The 20,015-nt window shown below is 39.4% G+C and overlaps 1 protein-coding gene across 3 annotated transcripts in view; it reads right to left on the bottom strand.

Moving 5' to 3' along the window:
* ZBED1 (zinc finger BED-type containing 1) overlaps window positions 1–20,015 on the bottom strand; it is a 53,652-nt gene that overhangs the window by 29,830 nt on the left and 3,807 nt on the right. The window contains exons 2-3 of one of the 3 annotated variants that reach the window (XM_030970974.1): window positions 19,857–20,001; window positions 6,284–6,396 (exon numbers count right to left, since the gene is read on the bottom strand). The exons of 1 other annotated variant lie outside the window; for it this stretch is intronic. The gene's annotated coding sequence lies outside the window, so the exon portion shown is untranslated. Of the gene's footprint in view, window positions 1–6,283; window positions 6,397–19,856; window positions 20,002–20,015 lie in introns of those variants that run through there. One more of the 3 variants, XM_030971000.1, reaches the window with a different exon arrangement.

Raw genomic sequence — 20,015 nt, forward strand, 5'->3', positions numbered from 1 at the left:
CACATCCACAGCAAGTTTTAGATACATTTTGGGGAGGATTTTCATCACTACCTTACTTAGGAGAGGAGTTCTAATGGTGCATTTTAAATTATTTTCCACATGTGTATGTTGGTTACATTTCTTATCTGAAAGGAAGTGTGAAATTCTCCCACTGCTTCTTGCCTGAAACTGCTCTCTGGATTGCAGTTCTGATTGTCTCCTCTTGAAATTATCATTAAAATGGTACACTGGCAAAAAAACGTTTGTCATGGTTGGGGGTTCTGAAATATTTTCTGTTATTTTTATAGTAGCAGTTAATAATTCCCTGAAGCTATCCATTCGATTAAATACCTCTTCTTTCTGCAGTCCTCTGAAACAGTGGCAAAAAATCACTGCTATATCATTTGAACCTCTCAAGTGATGGGCAAAAATCAGTTGCCTAGCAAGTAGAAGTACCATTGTTTGTGCTAAAAGGTCAAGACAAAAATGTGCTGAAAACTTTCTGGATACTTATATAAAGAGATGCGTTATGACTTGGGAGTTATTTATTGCACAAAAGAGTTTGTATTTGACCCTCTGCATCCTGCTCTCACATACTTCGAGGAGAGGAATAACTATTTCTCAAACAAACATTCTGATATTACAGAAAGATAACAGCTACCTCTATCAGTTCAGATGAACTCACAAATGTGCCTAGAAAATAATTTTTCATCTGCTATAGAAATGTCAGAGTTCCTGCTTAAGCAATAGCAGTATGAAATCCTTTTCTCTCTTTGACCATGTACTAAAGGAGCCAGCAAATGAAAAGCTATTGTGTTTATTTTCTATGGGCAGCTACCACATAATAATGTGGTAATACTTTTCATGGAAATCCATCACAAAATACATATTACAGTTCAGAATATACCATCTACTCTAACCTATACTATGCTTCAGTTTTCAATATCTTTGTACTGAGCAGCTCATGTGTCACATGGCGCAAACATGCTGCACCTCTCAGTTGGGTGGGTGTATTTCTGGGGTGCTACAAGCTCAATTAGAGTGCAACACTAATCTCATACAGAAAACTTGGGAAGTGAGAGCTCAGTCTAGGTTTAAGCTTTGTGCAGATCATAGTGGGAGGGTATAAAGAGAATCTATGTGTTTTATACAAACAGATTTGGCACACCTATAGCTCCTATGGTCTGGAAGTGCAATTAAACTGCCTGTCTACAACCAGTAGTAAAACCAGCAGTTTTAAGGGGGGGGTAGGTGGGTGTAGATGGAACCTCAGCTATCTTTCTTGTGGTTTTCAAGACACAGGAAAAATTTCTAGGTAAAACAGGAGAAAGAACAGCACTTCTGTCACATATTGTGCAAAGCTGTCCTGTCAGCCACACAGTACACTAGAAGGCATCACTGCATCCTGTGGCTCCTACAGGATAACAAGAAAGTCTGACCGACAAACTTTCACTTTACTCTCACGCCAAGTAAGAGATCTGTCTGGACTAGGCAACCAAGGTGAAGCAGAATGCTTTCCTTTTCCTTACCTACTGCTGTGGATGCATAGAAAGTGGATTGCACATGAAAACATGACAGGAGAGAAAAAGCTTCTTATCTTTATTAAACTCTCGAACTTTGCCACCAAGTTTCCAAATTCAAAATACCTTCTTTTTCTGCCTGATCTGTCTCCACCCAGACCACCAGCTAACTCATCTCTGGGTCCTGCAGTGAGCTCAGCTGGGCTGGCACAGCCTGTGCCAGCAGCTGAAGTTCAGGCAGGTTCAGCATCCCACCTACAGGGACTCTGGCAGGGTCAGGACTCTGGCAACTGATCCAGAAATCTAAGTGGCTATGAAAATGTTTACAGAAGCATTAAAATAAAATTTCCTTTGTGTTTTTAATTATTCTTTCCCTCCAACTGTATTGTTTGTATCAACCATTTCTGAAATTACTGTTCTGGAAGCAAATGCATTCTCACAGACTGTTTTTTTTTAACTGATGATCTTCCTTAAAATCACAGAATCACAGAATCTTAGAATGGTTTGAGTTGGAAGGACCTTAAAGATCATCTAGTTCCAACCCTCCTGCCATGGCCAGGAAGACCTTCCACTATACCAGCTTGTTCAGGGCCACCATCCTATGTGGCCTTGGACACTTCCAGGGATGAGACACTCACAACTTCACTGGGCAACCTGTTTCAGTGCCTTGCTATCCTTATAGAAAAGAATTTATTCTGGATATCTAATCTAAACCTGCCCTCTTTCAGTCTAAAGCCACCCCTCCTTGTACTATCACTACAAGCCCTTGTAGAAAGTCCCTTCCCCGCTCTTTTGTAGGCCTTCTTTAGGTATTGCAAGGTGCTATAAGGTTTCCCCAGAGCTTTCTCTTCCCCAGGTTGAACAACCCCAACATTCTCATCCAGTCTTCATAGGAGAAGTACTTTTCAACACCTTAAAAAAAACAAGAAAAGGAAGAAGAAATGGAGAGGTGTTTATGATCTAATATCCTTCCTAATAACCCCAGTCACCCAAATCTTCTAGAGCAAATTAGCATTTATCTCTTCCCTGGTGTAAATCATTCTAGCCCACTTTCCCAATTTGCCTGATGGTGAAGTATTGCTAAGCAACACCACACTTGCAGGTCAGCTGCCACTTCATGACTATGCCAAAGTCAATTTTTTTAAGGCCCACACTATATTTTTCTCAAAGATTATGTTGCCATTTAAGAGCATTTAAAAGTACTTACCTAATCTTCCCACTGTAATACTAGCTCTTGCCTAGTGTAAAGCTGCGTTGCTATGGATGAATATTGCTCGCAGTGTCTAAATATTTGGAAGCAAAACCAGCCATTTTCTTCAGTGGTATAATGAAGTGTGGTATAAGATCAAGCCTGATTTTAATTATAAGTTGTCCTTTCTCTTACTCTGCCTGCCTTCCCTGTTTTTCATGCCAACAGCAACTGTTTAATTTGACTTGAAGGAAAGCTAAACAGTTAGCCTCAAGTAGCAGATGAATCATTCTAATATCTGATAACTTTTCCAAATAAATGCCTCTCTCTCCAGGAGCCAATGTCAGTCTCCATCACTTAACAAGCTTATCTGAGCCCATGTAGTGAGCAGGGACATGCTCACACTGAAAAGCTAATGGTGGGGTTTTCAGTGTGCTGCCAAACTGCTGAGTAGTCCAGTGATATTGCCAACTTCCAGACAAAGTTCAGCACTCAGCCTGTGCCTGAGCAAGCGCTGAAAAGTAACAGGTATAGGACAAATTGCAAAAGTTCCAAACCACACAACCCCCAAAAGTGTAAGGTGCTCCTCAGTGGGCCTCCACTGGTGCTGGGGCATCTCCTGCTCCTGCTCTGCTCAGGTGCTCCAGAGGTGCCCTTCCTCTGGGAAGCCCTAGCATGGCCCTTACCGTTTGATCCAGACACTCACAGACTTCAAAGTGCCAACTAAACACGGGTTTCCATAAAAGTAAGCACTTGGATATAGCACAGAGACCTTTTTAATGCCAAGTATCTCGTTAAATTGTCAACTTCCTCGCAAGCAGCACTTGGAGTAGCAAGAACAAGCATGGGAAATGAAATTCTCCGGCGACCTATGCTGGCAAACCAGGACTCCCAGAGCCAAGTGCTCAGGGCCGTGAGTTCAAGCAATGCTTGGCTTGCACCCAAACCCCCAGGAGCCCAGGGAAGCCAAGGCAGAGCCATGGAGCAGGCTCACTTTATGCCCTGGTGGCAGGTTTGCTGGGCAGCATCTCCCTCTGGAGGCTCTCCCCAGATCCTGCTTCCATCAGCAGCCCCAGCTGGGCAGGAGAGTCCACCCCAAAGCACCATCTGAATGTGAGGCCTGGGTGAACCTGACTTCTCTTGGTGCATTTTAGCAGATGTCTGGCTCAAAATAGTATCTTCAGACTTTTAAAAGACCATTCTGTAAAATTAGCATTTCAGGAATTGTTTTTCTAATCTCTTACTGAGTCTGTGAACCTTTCAGGACGGTAAAATGCTACTTTTTTCTCCAATCCTGATCATTAGACACAAACTTTTCCTAAAAGTATGGGGAGGCTAGTGGGATCAGATGAAATTAGAAAGTCAAAGTTGATGATTCTAAGAACAGAATCTAATCAAACACAAACATGACAGTTGCCATCACTGTCACAGTATTTACAGCAATTTTTCTGTTAAATTATCCATGTGTTTTCACCAACAGAGAGGTTAGTAATTCGAGCCATTTTAATTATATTTTTATATCACTGTCTCATTTTTTATTTGTTTGGATTTCTTGTTTGTTGGATCTTTGGTGGGATCCATACATACTGAGGTTTCTCATACTGCTATGAAGCTACATTTGGATTATCACAACCTTTAAAAATTTGAAGATGATCCTAAGAAAATTGAAAAGATGGAGCCAGAGTTTTCACAGAGATCCAGTGACTCCAGTAAACCCCTACAGAGCCCCAGGATCTCCCTCATGAGAGGGACAGCAATATGCTGCCTGATTTTTTTTTGATGGAAAAGACAGAACACTCACATGCATTCAGCATGATAAAGACTGAAAGTGAAAAATTTCTATCCAGCTTCTAAAATGTCAAGCAAAATGTCAGGTAGCACTGTAATAAAAAAGGAACATCTAACATAAAACAGGAGTGCTCTGATTAGCACATTGCTTTCTAATGAATGTCACACATTCAGCAAAACCACTGGGCTTCAGAAGTAATGAAGTAGTGATTGGATAAAAAAATCACAGCAGCTCACCAGTAACTCCCAGAAAAGCTCCTTTATGAAGTGAATCTTTATTTGGATACTTCTGTAATTGGACACATCTTAGGATCAAATTCTCTCATCAAAGGGTAGATATTAAGACCTCACTAAGGCAGTGGATCTTTATGGATATAAGAAGAAAAGTTGGCATTCATTGGTGTTCCTCTAGGGAGAAGGGAGAGTAAAAAAATAAGTTCTAATTCGTGGTGTTCAGCTGATGGAGAATGACAGACCTTTGTAGAGATGGTGATCCAAGTTAATTAAATTAGATGATGGAGACTTCTCTTGCTGCCACTCAAGATAGAAAATCCAAGGAAGAGTGCCCATCCTAAAAATAATTATTTATGAATCCCACAAAATAGGTCCAGTGGAATAGACCCCCATACATTATAGGAAATGAACCTGAACTAAATCCTGCACCTATCTCACTGCAAATGGTCCTAACTCCTAACACCTGCCACCTTTAACGCAGTCCTCCAGTAAGCCGTTTGTCAATGTTAGTACAAGTGTTTACTGTACCAAAATCAGCCTTCTCTTTTTCAACACAGTGCTTTGAGAGACACAATGTAGAATGTTTTATTGCCCTCTAGACATTTTACAATGTCTAGTCATTTTTTTTCTCCTCAGAGAGATGTGGCATTATCTGCTTTGATTTTATACTTTTAAATTCATGTGTGCTGCTCCTCATTTGCTCATACTTCAGAAATTCAAAGACAACCTTTTCTACCATTTGTATCAGTAATTAACCATAGCTAAACAGGCAATTTACTTAATGGCAATGGTGGGATTCATTGCTTCAATCTATTAAAGAATTGCATCCTTTGTCCCCTACACATTTATTGTCTATTTACAGATTTATTGTCTCTTTAGCTAGCTACACAGGTGTTTTTCTTCAGCTGTTTCTAAACTGGTTACAAATATCAAAAATTCTTTACAGAGGATCAGACCATTACTCTGACCTAAGGATCATATCATGTGTAGGTCTTTTTACATATATTTTTAATAATTGATAGAATTTGTCTGCAGTTCTGTTTGCACACGATTATCCCACTTCTTTTTGACAGCCTCTGTAAACATCCCATTTGAATTCTCAATAATTTGGTGTATATTGCTATTATTTTACTGTCCATTTTATTGGAATACCTAAAAAATCCTGACATTTTTTGGAATCAGCTTCCTTTGAAGTTCAACAGGATATAAACACCTACTGTCTTTTGTAGCTTTTCATAGTTGCACCCACAAAATACTGTGCATTTATAATATAAAATAATCACTTAGCAGATTATCACTAACCCAGAGGGCCAAGTATATAACTGCTTAATAGATCAGAGCTATGGACTCATAAAGAACAGAACTGTAGAATTATCTATATCTAAAATGACACAAATTTTCAAATTATAACACCACATTTGAACAGTTTAGCATTTTCCTGATACTAGCCATAATTAAATTAGATTTTACAGCTATTGCTATGCACTTCTAGAACTAAAAAAAAATCAAGTTGTCGCTAAAAAATATTATCTGGATGTTGCTATATAAAAAAGAGTCATCAAATACAAAATACCCATGATGGTGAGCTTCAGTTGCTGGTACACAAGCTGCCCAAATGTCATGAGACTGAGTTTACAGGTGCACTTTCTGGACTCCGCCAATGATTGCTTCATACAGCTGAAAATCCTACAAAACATGGGAAAAATCACTTTTGTGGATTCAATCCTAACCAACATTGTGGAGTAAGCTCAGAGGTAGAGAGAGGCTGAAGCACCTAAAGTTGGAGCTTCTGGAAAGATCTGCAGCTTCCAAAAGACATCCATATTTTTCTGGCAGCTGTGTGTGACCAGTATCACACACAACAGCTGGAGCACATCAGGAGAGCTTCTAGACTGCACTCTGTGCTGCTCAAAGAGAAGACCTCTTACACTTACTGGGAGATCTGTGTGTGATGTGATCCAAGGTCTGCAAAATGGTGATAACCAGCAGTCTCATTTTGAAAACACGCTCTTGATCCAAATCAAAACACTAATGTAGATGCCTTCCATTAATCCCATGCACTGGTAGTTAAGTCCTTCTATTACAAGTTTGCAATGCTGTGCTGTGTCATGGTGCTCGTTCTTGACACATTTTATCTTCAGTAAATAAAATAAAATTAAGACTTCGAAAAAAAATTGCTTGACAGTGGGTCAGATGAGTACCCTGAAAGTGCAATTTAGCTTTCTGGGCTTTTGGTTTAAAAGAAGGCTTTTTCCTAAAATAAGCAAAGTAGGAATCTTTGTAACTGACCTCAAGCATTTCAAAGACCTTGAGAAAGACTGTGTCAGTAAGGAGTTGCCACCTGTAGATAAACAGAGACAGAGAAGGCAAGAGAAAGGAAGCCAAAACCAGCTAAGCCAAGCTAAGCCAAGCCAAGAAATGGAAGGCAAAGCAAGGCAAGGCAAGGCCAGAGAAAGCATATAATAGATTGTTGTGAATTCTGTGAGGTTTTTTATCTCAACACATTTGGTATCACAGAGCTGCCAAGTGCAAGATAACTTTCACAGATCTGTCAGGCAGCTGTGTTACAAGTCCTGCCGGCCCATGTCCAGGACTCAGCTGGGCTGCAGCCAGAGCTCCTTCTTCAGTCTTCTTAGAGGAAGAAGGTAGGCATGTTGATAAAGCCATATAATCTCAAAATTCACTGGGGCCCAAATGTAGATCTGATCAGGAAGAGAAAGGGGCTCAGGAGTGTCCATTTCCTTGTGTCCTATTGTTGCCCCATTTCTCCTCACAGAGAAAAGCAAGGCAATCTTCCCAAGAATATTTCTGGGATTCACATTCTCTGAACCTCAGAGAATGATCAAAACAATTCTTATCTCATTTGTTGCACCTGTGTTTGTGCAAAAGTAGAATATAACATGGACATTGTTTACCCAAAGTGATGGTATTTTGTGTCCTTGGCCTATCAGGGCCAGCTGTGTGTGTGTTGGGACTGTCAGCTGACAGTCAAGAGATGCTGTGCAGTGTGTGCAGTTGAGTGCTTGGCAGATTCAGTTTAGCTGTTATGTAATATAATGTGATAGAGTATAGAATAATATAGTATAATAAAGTGATTAATTAACCTTCTGATAAGATGGAGTCCTCCTCATAATTCCTCCTTTGTCAGGGGCAAAAATATCCACTATATCCTAGGACTCCTGCATGCCCTTAAGGTGCACTCTGAATCTCTAGATTTGCTGCCTCCTTGAAGCAGCTCTCTCTGTGCAATGTTCTTTTGCCTCCCAACAGTCTTCTCCATTTCTTCCATGCATCTCCCCTGCTCCCAGACGTCAATACTGCAGTGGGTACCCTACTGCATCACTTTTTCACTGGTGGAAATATCAATTAAAAATATTCAAGTGGTAATTTTCAACTGCAACAAATTAGTTATCATAGAAAAGTACAGAAATAGAAGTTAAAAATCCTCAGAATATTTATTACCTCTTCATATTAAAAGCAAACCTTGGTTAGATGCTATAAGCCAGATTTTGCAATTGAGAGTCTAATAATTTCCAAAAAACTGGTGTTGGAGAATGTACACGCAATGTACAAGCATGAAGATTTTCTATGTCATATGCTTCTGTATGTTTTCACCTATATTTTTGTACAAATAATGAATGCATAAGAGGCTCATTTCCCCACAAAATACAAAAATTAAAGTGCTTGCTGTAAAAATGCAGACAAACAAGCTTATCCAGGAGATAACTCTAGTTTAGGATGGATTAATTTGTTCATTATTATTCTTTACAAACTTTGTAGGAAGCCTGACAGATAAAAACTGGTCCAAGATCTGTATTTTCACTGTCAGTGATGCTTGTGCAAAATCAAAAAAGAGTATATGTCTTGGCACGACAGTAAGGCACCAATAGCCCAAGGCTATTCCTTTTCCACACAGATTTCAGTGTGAAAATGGTAGGAAAACTAAAATAATTTTCAAGCTGCTAGAGGGTACTGTCAACTGTGAAAAACAGAAAGACAACTATAAACATAATTATTCAAGTGCACCCTCTGAACTAACAGGGAGATTTTGAAGGGCTGGCAGAGAATTTTTAAACTGTGCTAAGCAAGACAGATAGATAGTAAATGATTATGATGGTTTCTTTCTTTGCAAAATACTTTTACAAAAGAGACATTAAGCAGATTGATTTGGTTCTCAGCAGAATGCATGTGGAGGGCAAGACCTGATGGCAGTTTTTAACTCCATTTCTTCAGCATTCCTGTTAGATGTTTTGCATAGCAGTACCTTCTGAACAAATTTGCTTGGGATCAAATTTTAAGTATCAATTAAGACTTCACTGGAAAATCTACAGGACTGAAGATGAATATTTGGTCCTTAGGCATGTAAAGGAAGAGGTCATATTCAAAATGTTTTTCCTTTTGTAACATGAAAGAGAAGATTCCCAAAGGACCACTTGTGTGCTGTCACTGGTCTGTGAGCCCTTTCAAAAGGCACGTGCCCTGCAAGAAAAAGGCACCCATTGCTGTGGTGGCACCTGTTACTGCAGCTGCTGCTGCTCTTCCAGGTGCATGGCAAAAGAGGGCAGTGGAGCACTGTACATTTCAACAGATTAAACTAATGATCCCTACAGGTCTTTTCTCTACATTTCTTTGCTGCAAAAATTATTACAATACCTAGAAAAGCAATCATGTTGTATTAATAACATCTGGACAGTTTAAACAGAACATCTCTTTTGCTTTCACTGAAAATGGCATTTCTCTCCCAGGGAGCCTTATAATCAATTGACTGAAATTTCATTACTTCCAAACCTCCAGTCACAGGAGGTATTGCATTTTCACCCACTAACAGGATTCTCCAGGTTGGCTTCTTTTGCATTATCTCTTTCACATGCTTTCCAGGGAAGTTTGCATTCCTGCCTGTCACACATCTCTCCAAGTTTAAAACAGCCAACAGTAGTTTAAATGTCATCTCATGGAATGGGTTTTGTTTCCATTTCTGTGTCCCTAACAAGACACCATGTTGGTTTTAGTCAATGCACCATGGACAGTCATTGCTTATGCTGGGTTCTTTTCTAATTTATTAGGCAGTTCTACCTTCTGAATCCTTCCTAAGTGTTCCTAGACTTTGTCTGCACCACATCCATTCAAAATGTGTCCATTCATGCAACTTTAAACATTTAGCAATCCACTTCAAAATGTGATCGCTCATGCAACTTTAAACATTTAGCAACATCATTTGTTGTTCCCATATTTAACAAAAAGAGCTTGAAGGTCAAAGGTATCTTCAAACATTTCTAGTTTTACACTGTAATATAACCAAATCTGCAGTTTGGAGTTTCTTTGGTTTTTCAGTTGGAGTCTAGTATGATGCTTCCTTTTGCTGAAAGTGGCAGTTCCCACTTCAGTGTAAGTTGACATATACAAAATGTTGTTAAAAATAATGACATATAATTTAAGAGGAGTGGTCACAGTAAAGAACCCTGCCCTCTCTACCAAACAACCCTCTTTCATCTTGTCAAAAACAGCCTTTAGTTTTCCTTTAAAATGACAAAGGTTTACAGTGTCAATATACTCCTTGGCATGGCAGTGCTCTAACCAGATTTATTAGCAAAGCTCTTACTTTACCTTTATAAGCCAAACTCTGGTACTCAAATGTCATTCATTACAAAATCTCAGTTTTTATTTGACGGCTATAACATGTCAGCACTGTCTCCAATGTTCCTTTGATGCAAAAAGGCATGGGGATATGGCAAGATAAACTTTGATGTGCCACATCCAACCTGAAGTTTGAATTATTTATAAATGTTCTGAAAATTACATAAAATTATAGTGTATGATATGCAATCCATTACCGCTACATTCTCAGATCAAAACACAGTAATCACCAACATCATTATCTTGTTTCAGAGCAGTTTCAAGGGCAGCTCACTGGACTGGGATTATAGAGTCAGTATATAGGAACAGTTCTTCCATGGTCCAAGTAGAAAATTCAACGAAGTGCCCCCAGCCTCCTCAGCCTCAGTTTCCTCCCCTTTAGCAGGGGGACCAACACCCATCTTTTCTGTAAAGTGTCTGGACATCATGGTGTACAAACTTTTTGTATTTACAGTATAGAGGCCGGATATTATTTCTGTTATCACAGTTTTTGTTCTATTTTTACAGGGATATTGTATTATTCCTACTGCTACAGTTTTCTGCCTCCAGGGTGCTGGGTCTTGAGCAAACTCAAATGCAGGCTGGTCAAAGTAGACTGCTGTTTACATTGAAAAATATTTCAGAAGTGTGAGACCATCCTTTCCACACCAGTGCACTTAAACGTACAGAAAAATCAATAATTTTCCCTACGACTGACTAGGCTTTTTCCAGTAGGTCTTGCACAGTTAAAAAGGCATAAACCACCCTCAAATATAAACAGAAAAAAGCTTGCAATAGTGCTAACTGCGCAGAAGTAAAATATTTTTTGTGAGATGTTTACAGAAATACTTTCATGCTTTGGTTAACTCTCTGAGACAGAAAACCTTTCTTAAAGGAAGAAATATTGTTTAGTCCTTACTTTTATTTATTCTTTTTGTCCTTAACTAAGTAACAAAGCAATACTGTATTGTATTTTAGATTTTAAGGATTCTAAAACTAACTCTTCCTTTCTCCTCTCCTTAATTACTCCTGATTTCCTGATATAGGTTTCTGTACATATATGTCTTTAGATTGCTTTTTAATATAAAAACTATTGATTAAAATTTTATCATTTGCATTTTATATCAAATTATAAAATTTATGGATGGATAGATAGATAGATAGATATAGATAGATAGATGGTAGATAGATATACACGCATACAAAAAACTAAGAGCTGAGCCAGTTCAAGTCAGATGAAAATCAAGTGACTTTCCAAATCTCAGTGTTGGTTGTAATACCACATTTTCCATGCCATTTCAGCACCAAAATAAGGGCATTCCAAACATGAAAGCTGAGGATTCCCTTGAAAGAGAAAATCCTTTACCCAAGGTGCTGGGTAGAAAAGGAGACAGGTATGGGTGGATGACCATCTTGACCAGAGATAAAGCTCACCCAGAAAGTTAATTCAGGAGTGCCTTTAATTTGCAAAGGGGTTTATTTCCATTCTCTCTCCACTTGGTGTAAGTGTAATGAAAGGCCAGAGAAACCTCACTCTGTCAAGAGTTCCAGGAGCTGCTTTTGCAAGCCAAACCAAGTGGTTTCACCCTTCATTTCTGGGGCACCGACCCAGCTCATAAACTATGTAACAAACTGTAATAAACTGTGACCTAAAGTTAAGCAAAACAAGGAAATCAAAATGAGTTTGGTGGTAATAGGAAAATGAAGTGACCACTTCATATTCAGGCATCACTGGTAATAAACATGTTCACATATGTGGGTTTGTATAACATCTCTTTTCAATTCCTGATAATAAATCCTCTTGGCGCAAACCTTAATGTAACAGATATTACACAGAATGCTTTGAAAATCAGAACCATTATGAGTGGTAAAAAAGAAACCAGAAAAATGCAGGTAAGTAGAAAGATTTACGTGTGGGTTTAAATTTTTAAAAAATTTACTTTTTATGCATAGGAAAAAACAAAATTAAGCTTTCCTTAGCAAGGACCATTATTCAAAGGACAAATTATTCTGGTCCACAAGTACCATCTGCTACTATTACAGCAAGGGAAAGAAAAATGTAGTCACTTTCTGCTTTGAAAGTGCTTATTCTCCTCTTTTGTGATGCTCAGAAGTGATGATAATTTTGCATTTTTCAGTCTGTCCCCTATCAGGGCACAAAACCTGCTGCCTACACAGGAGCAAGGAAATCCCGCACAGGTTTCTAGCAGAACAGCTCTGGTGGGAGGAGGATGAGGCTGATAGGTGGCTATAGGGCTGCATGTTAGGATAAAAAAGCACGAGGAGATTGTGTTGGAACTGAAATCAAGCAGTAGACACCATCCAGCCAGTTATGAAAGCAACATTACACTCTTACAACAAAAGAGCTCTGCAACTACCTACTAACTGAAATGGTAAGAGAAAAATAAATGTATTTCACAGTCTAAGCAACTGCTCTACTCATACAAATGTAGGTCAAAAAGAAATGAAGTTACAGTTCTAGTGCAGAAATCACAGGACTATAAAAGAAAGGTTATTCACAAGCTTAACTCAAACAACAGCTATCTTAAAAATTGCAAATTAAGAAATGCATTTTACTACACAGACCAAAATGTAATTTAATTGAATATCCAATAAACAGATAGCTACATGACCATGCTGGGTCAAAACATCATGTTGTTTGATATTGTGCCTCTGAGCTTTTTTTATAGACTGCAGCAAAGAGTGACTGTCACAATAGAGCATGTCCTGAAGTCACAGCTCTGCAGTCCCACTCCTCGCCAGACGCTGGAGAGCCTCTGTCAGGGTCGACTCTTCTTTCTTCAAAGTGCCTCTCCACAGGAGAAATGCACCTGGGAAATGCCACTCCCCCGAGGATGTGCCATCCATCCATCCATCCATCCATCCATCCATCCATCCATCCATCCATCCATCCATCCATCCATCCATCCATCCATCCATCCATCCATCCATCCATCCATCCATCCATCCATCCATCCATCCATCCATCCATCCATCCATCCATTTATATTAATCTTTTTCAACTATATTAATCTTTTCTTCCAGCTACTAGCAAGGTATCCTGCAAAACTTTTCCCACCCCACACGGCACAGGTACCACTGGTACATTCCATCCAGGATGCTGCCTTTCAGTGAACCCCCTCCTTGCTGAATTTCAGGAGGCTTTAAGTTATTATTTACAGTTATCACAGGAACCATTCAATTTCTCTAGTCATCCAGATGACCACAGTGTGTATAAGAAGTCTGGATTGCCTAGCTAACATTCATAAAATAGTAGCAGAATATCCATAAGCTTATCCAAGAGTGATTCCATTTTGGTTCATATACAGGTTCTCAGGAGTGCTGATTCTATCACTTTCATGAAATCTGCTGAACCAAAGGCACACATTCCATAGCTATATTTTTCAACCATATATCATGAACATTTCTATTTCATGAGATAAGTTTGCCTTTTAATTTAGCAGCCTTTTGTATAGAACACACATTGCACATTAATAGATGTTATTAGTTTTAAGTTCTGTGTATTATATCAATCACATTATATCAAATTAAAAGGTACCTGTCTAGACAGGCTGAAGAGTGACAAAGGTGGCGGGATGTCATCCTAGCTGCATCCCTTACTTGGTTGTTACTATCTGTAGCCTGGAGAAGGACTCCAGTTGTTTATTAACGCCTATATGTATCCTCAGAACCAACGCCTGTGCTAACAGAAATTGGCACCACTCCGCTGAAGTCAGCTGAATGTTTGTAACAAATGAACAGCTCCTCCACAGCAAGCAAAATTCTGCTTTCCTTTATGTATCATCCCACATGCCCATAGGATTTTGCCTTGGTGATTAAAAGAGAATGACTCACAATAGTGGCTGCAGTGTCTTCCAAGCCAGTTCCCGCTTCTGTTGTGCTCTACCCTCCTTCCAGCTGACCTTGTTTGTGTGGCCAAAAGTAAGAGAAGAAACCCTTGTCTGATAACAAAGATAATACTATTTCATAATACCATTACATGTTTATCCTTGGAATTCAGAGCACGTCCAACATGCAGACTCAAACTAAAGGAATTTGGTGTCAATGTCTTGTTCCTGGGACAGGAGCAGTCAAAACATTTAATTCCTAAAGTCAGCAGCAGGTTCATAGAAGTCTGGAATAAATAGATTACATATACTCTCTATTCACCTGAATACTGCATAAAATTTTAAAAAGGGAATTGTCATGTGAATTTAATATACGATACAGAACCTTACTTGCTTCGTACATAATTTCATTTTAGAACTAAGAGAGCTTTCATGAACTCAAGTAAAAAGCAAGTTTTCTTTTCCACTTTCAATTTAAAATCTCTCCAGGCTTGTAAGCCCACATGAGAGAAAAAACTAACGTCACTTCAGAATTCTCAAAAATAGCAGTTTATGCATTCAAATATGTAAGTTTTTTTCCTAGGCTCAAAATGTTTTCATCATTTTTTGATACATCTCCAAGCAAAAAAATAACAACTGAGGTATAGAAACGTGGCTTTTCATGTGTTTAATAAGGTGGGGGGTGGCAGTGAGCCTGTATACTAACAGGAGAATCACTGTTTAAACCCCTGACAACAGATGCACTGCAGCTCTCATTTATCTTGGATTTGCACTGAAAATAATTACTCTCGATAGCTCCATTCTTGTAAATTTGGAGTACACTTAGGTGTATGATGAAATGATAGAATAAAGGGGACCCACTATCACCTTGTGCAGCTTCCCTGAGTCTGCCCACCATCCAGACAGGCAGGCAGGTACTGCAGCACAGCTCTGAGCACTGAGGAAAAGGCTTTTTCTACCTGGGGAAAAAAAGGTACAATGGCCTTTTGCATTAAGTGCCTTTTTCTCTGGTTAGTAATCTGCTTTCCACCTAAATATAAGCTGTGAGTAGCCTAGGTATGAGATGACAGGTTTGGTGTTGAAGCATGCCATTCCCATGAGATTGCTTTTTTCTTCAAAGCCCCAGTTCACATTTTAGCCAGGCAGTATCTGAAAATCCTACAGTACTAACTACTTGTATGGCCATGACAGCTAATGTTAACAGGCTTTGTACAGCTGAAGATAAACATAAAGATAAAAACTGGACCAGATTACAGAAAAAATTACACTACACAAGGGTATGACCAGCATGATTATACTATAGTCAGAGCGATGTAACTGAATGTCTAGCTCCTAGAAATGTGCTGGAGTCCCCACAGAGGTGTAAGAATTAAGCAGGCTATAAGTACATCGCAGTTTTTGTCTTCAACCTTCAGGCCACTGTGATCTGTGAAGGCTTCACCCTCCACATACGAGCACAGAGATCATTCTGCTCTAGTGGTGCACTGCCAGGTTCCACTTCAGCTCCACACCTCATCATATCCACGAGTATCGTGTAAGATAAGAACTGTAGATGTAAAATGTAAGGATGATTAGGATTACTGGGAACAGATTCCCACTCAGTTCCAGTCCCAGTTCTGTGCCTCTATACTTTTGGTTTACCTGTCTAGCACATATTAAGAGTTAAGGAAAGAGCGCATAACAACAAGCCAGCCAGTGCTCATTCCCACAGAAGACTCTCAAGAATACATGCTTGATAGGATCATACAATCCTAGGATGGTTCAAGTTGGAAGGTGCCTCAGAAGGTCTCAGGAAGTAGGGCCAGCATTGAGGTCAGACCATGTTGCTCAAGGGGTCTTAAAAACCCCCAAGGATGAACACTACTGAACTCCAGCTCTGGAGACTTCAGTGCAGAAAAGACATGGACCTGGTGGAGCAGGTCCAGAGGAGGGGACACAGGAATGACCAGGGGAACGGGGAGCATAGCACCTCTGCTGTAACAGTCTGAGAGATGGGCTTTTCAGCCTGGAGAAGAGAAGGTTCTGGGGACAGTTTATAGCGGTTTTCCAGTACCTAAAGGGGGCTACAAGAAAGCTGGAGAGGGACTTTTTACAAGGGCATGCAGTGATAGGAAAAGGCTTCAGACTGAAAGTGGTTTAGATTTAGAAAGGTTTAGATTAGATTTTAGGAATAAATTATTTACTGTGAAGATGGTGAAAAGACTGCAACTGCTTATCTAGAGAAACTGTGGATACCCCATTCCTTGAAGAATTCAAGGTGAGGCTGGATGGGGTTTTGTGCAATCTGGTCTAGTGGAAGGAGCTTCTGAACAAATCCAAACACAAAAAGGAAGCCCACAGAGGAAGCAAGGACATGAGCACGTTGCCAACTCATGTACCTAACAAAAAAGTTACAGTGTTCCTCAGTTTTCCCATGTCCTGGGAAACCTTCTTCTGGAGAAGAGCCACATTTTCCTCAGTCTTCCTTTTATAACCCAGGTATGTCAGTATGTACCTACAGAAGGGATTTTTTGTTGCCCTTGCTGTCCCCATCCAGCTTTAATTCTGTCAGGGCTTTACCTTACCTAACCCTATCCCCAGCTGCTTGGGCAATCTCACTGTATTCCTCTCAAGATATCTGTTCTTGCTTCCATCCTCTCTAGGCTTCCTTTTTGTGTCTGAATTTGTCCAGGGGTTCCTTGTTCATCCACATAGGCCACATGGCATTTTTTCCTTATTTCTTTTTTGGGATACATTGTTCTTGGCCTTGGAAGAGGTAATCCTTGAGTATCAACCAGTTGTATTGGGCCCCTCTTCCCCCCAGGGCTTCATCCCACAGGACTCTACCTAGCAGATCCCTGAGGAGGCCAAGGTCAGCTCTCCTGACAAGCAGGGTACAGAGCTTGCCGTGCTCCCTCTTCACTGACCTAAGGATCTTAAACTTCACTGTTTCATGGTCACTGCAGCCAAGCTGAATTATGCTGCATCAGTCACTAGAAACACACACCGATGTCCTTCTGTGTGCTCAGTGTCTCCCTTTTATCTTCACTGATATCAAGACTTCATTAAACTCCCACTCAGTTATCGTACCTCTTAAGCCAGAATGGTGTTGCAGTAGAAAATAAAAACAAGTCATTAGAATGGAGATTAGTGGCAAACTCATTTTTAAGCCCATTTATATACACGTATCTCACAAGGGAGGTGATGATAGTATGTTCAGGAGTGCATTAATCATAAGAGCTATATAAGAAACCTGCACTACAGGTTACCTAACTATGCCACATATAGTGTCCATGAAGAGCACAACTTAATGAAGACCTTGTTTAATTTTTGCTGTAGGTAGCATGATGACTTTGCTGGGTATCCATTTAATAGGGTTCACAGCAGTCACAACTCACCACTGAAATGGACATTGAATAGCAAATAAAATTTTCTCCATGAGTTCAGCTTTACCCCAATATGCAACAAATACAGAAGAGGCTATTCATACAAAAAGCACTTTTTTCCCCTAGCCCTTGGTAATACATTGCTGCATTTCATGCAAACCAAAACATTTTCTTACTCAGGTGTTACATAAAATATCATAATACCCAAAAAGCATCATAATCCTGCATTAGGTTTCACTGTGAATAAGTTTTAACACTCATAACTTCAGGAGGATTCTTTCATTGTTTGCACTTAAAAACATAAATACAGAAGTTTTATTACATCAAAGAGTTGTATATTTGTACTTTTGCAAGAAGATTTTGGCTATTACTGGTTTGAGCCAAAATATTAGAGTTCTGCTAACTTTTCTCTAAGATGTTCTTTTCTCACATACATTTCTTGGTCATAATAGGTTAATAACCTAAGAGGATTTTTCCCTGTTAAGTAGCGACTTTGTCTCTTTGAGGTCAATAGAAAACACAAGACATAAAATCTATTTGTTATTAATGTATTTCTTCCAGCCCACATAACCAGATTTTTTTTTCCGAAGTGAATTGAGCAGTAGCATTTTCTTTATAGAATGATTCATTTATAACCCCAATATTCAACATCACTCATCTTTGATCATTGAGTCCTCAAGAAAGCATCTGCAACACTATCTGGTTTTCAAGTAAATTCCAACTGGGCATTAATAGAGTCAAGTTTCAAGGAAAAAAAACCATTCATGTAAGGATTCTCAGCTTGCTCTAGAGCTGCAAATTTCTAATTTAATCACACAGATTGTGCAAATGTATATACATATATACAAGCATATGTATGCATGTATATTTATATGTACATACAGTTTCTGTACAGGACAGTGGCAATTTTTGTGCTCTAAGCTTCTAATTTTCCTTCACATTAATGCCACTTCTTAAAATTTGAACACACTGGAGTCTCTCTTCTACTGTCTCGATATAACACTCTTCTTTCTTTTCCCAAACCTTTGTCTTTCTTCATCAGTCACAAGCAATTTTTTCCACATCTTTTTTGCAACTGTAATCCACATTCAAACATGAATGTGGATTACAGTTTCTACAATTCTACAATTTCTACAATGAAATATAGAATGTCTGAATGTCACCTTATTGGTATCCTTTACATATGATTTAATGACTTGTGAAAACGCCAGTAAATATCTTTAGTATTCCAAAGTAATATATCAAAACATTCAAAATAAGAATGTAATTCTCAACAGCAGAGTGTTATGAGCCTCTCCAAGCTAAACCTCACATCTTCTCACTTGGGTAAAATTTTAAAAGTTATCAGAATGCCTCTAAGAAGAGCAGATGCTGCTATGCAACTACATGTACCATACCAGCAATGCATATCAAAAGTAATCAGTAATTTTTTTTTAAAGCTATTTTAATAGATATTAGGATATTTCAACAAGAAAACTAGCTTAATGTAGAACAAAAAATAAGCAAGTGTGTGCTGCTTTCCAATACACTCATCATTTGGTCAGCCCACTTCAGGAAAATCAATCCATGCAGTTTGTCTACAAACCGCATTACGCACCAAGTCACAGCTCTGAGGATTAATGCTTAGAAGAGAAAGGAGAAAACACTCATGCATCAAAGAAAAACTGGGGGAAAAGTCATCCATTGAGAAACAGCAGTGGAACTTTCCCGTATGTTTGAATGCCCAGTTGCAGCCCTGACGTGCCATGCAGCAGGGAGGGAGCAGCCAGGCTCATCGTACCCAGAGCAGAGATGGATCTTCAGGTGAGGAGCAAACATGCCTGCTGTTCATGATTCCTTCAGACCAGCTTTTCCATAACTCCTCACACACAGAGTTTGTATGAACATCACCAATGCAAGACTGTTATTCTAGCCAAGCAAGAAGCAAGATAGATATGGCCTGCTCACGCTGCAGGTTTAATACACTTGTTACAGTGACACTGTATTCCCCAATACTGCCCCCAGATTTGTCATTTAAAGGGCCCTGCCAGTTTCAAGTGTTAGAATTGTGGCATCAATTGTAAAATTAATCCCAACCATCCCACCTCCAAGCTGTTTATAAACACACAAATTGGGGCAAGTTCTTGTCACATTACCAATAATCTAAGGCTCACAGATTTAAGACTGCAAGGAACAACTACAAAATCAACACCTTGCATAGAACAGACAGTAGAAAATCTGTCCTAGACTGGGCCCTCCAACAAATGGGGCTGGAGCTGCACAGAGCAGATCTATGTGTTCTACCTTACAGCAGCTTGAAGGCTCTCTGCTTTACACTCACCTGGAGGGGAAAAAATACAGCTGAGCATTCATTTGACACAAGGACATCTTGAGGATGCAGCACTGTCCATCCCTGGACCTCAGCTAACTTTTCATCTCTGCAGAGACCCTCCTGTGCTGGAATCATCTTCAGTGTTCCTCAAAGCCTGTTTTAGGGAAA

Source organism: Camarhynchus parvulus, chromosome 1, assembly GCF_901933205.1.
Source record: "Camarhynchus parvulus chromosome 1, STF_HiC, whole genome shotgun sequence".
Classification (NCBI taxonomy): domain Eukaryota; kingdom Metazoa; phylum Chordata; class Aves; order Passeriformes; family Thraupidae; genus Camarhynchus; species Camarhynchus parvulus.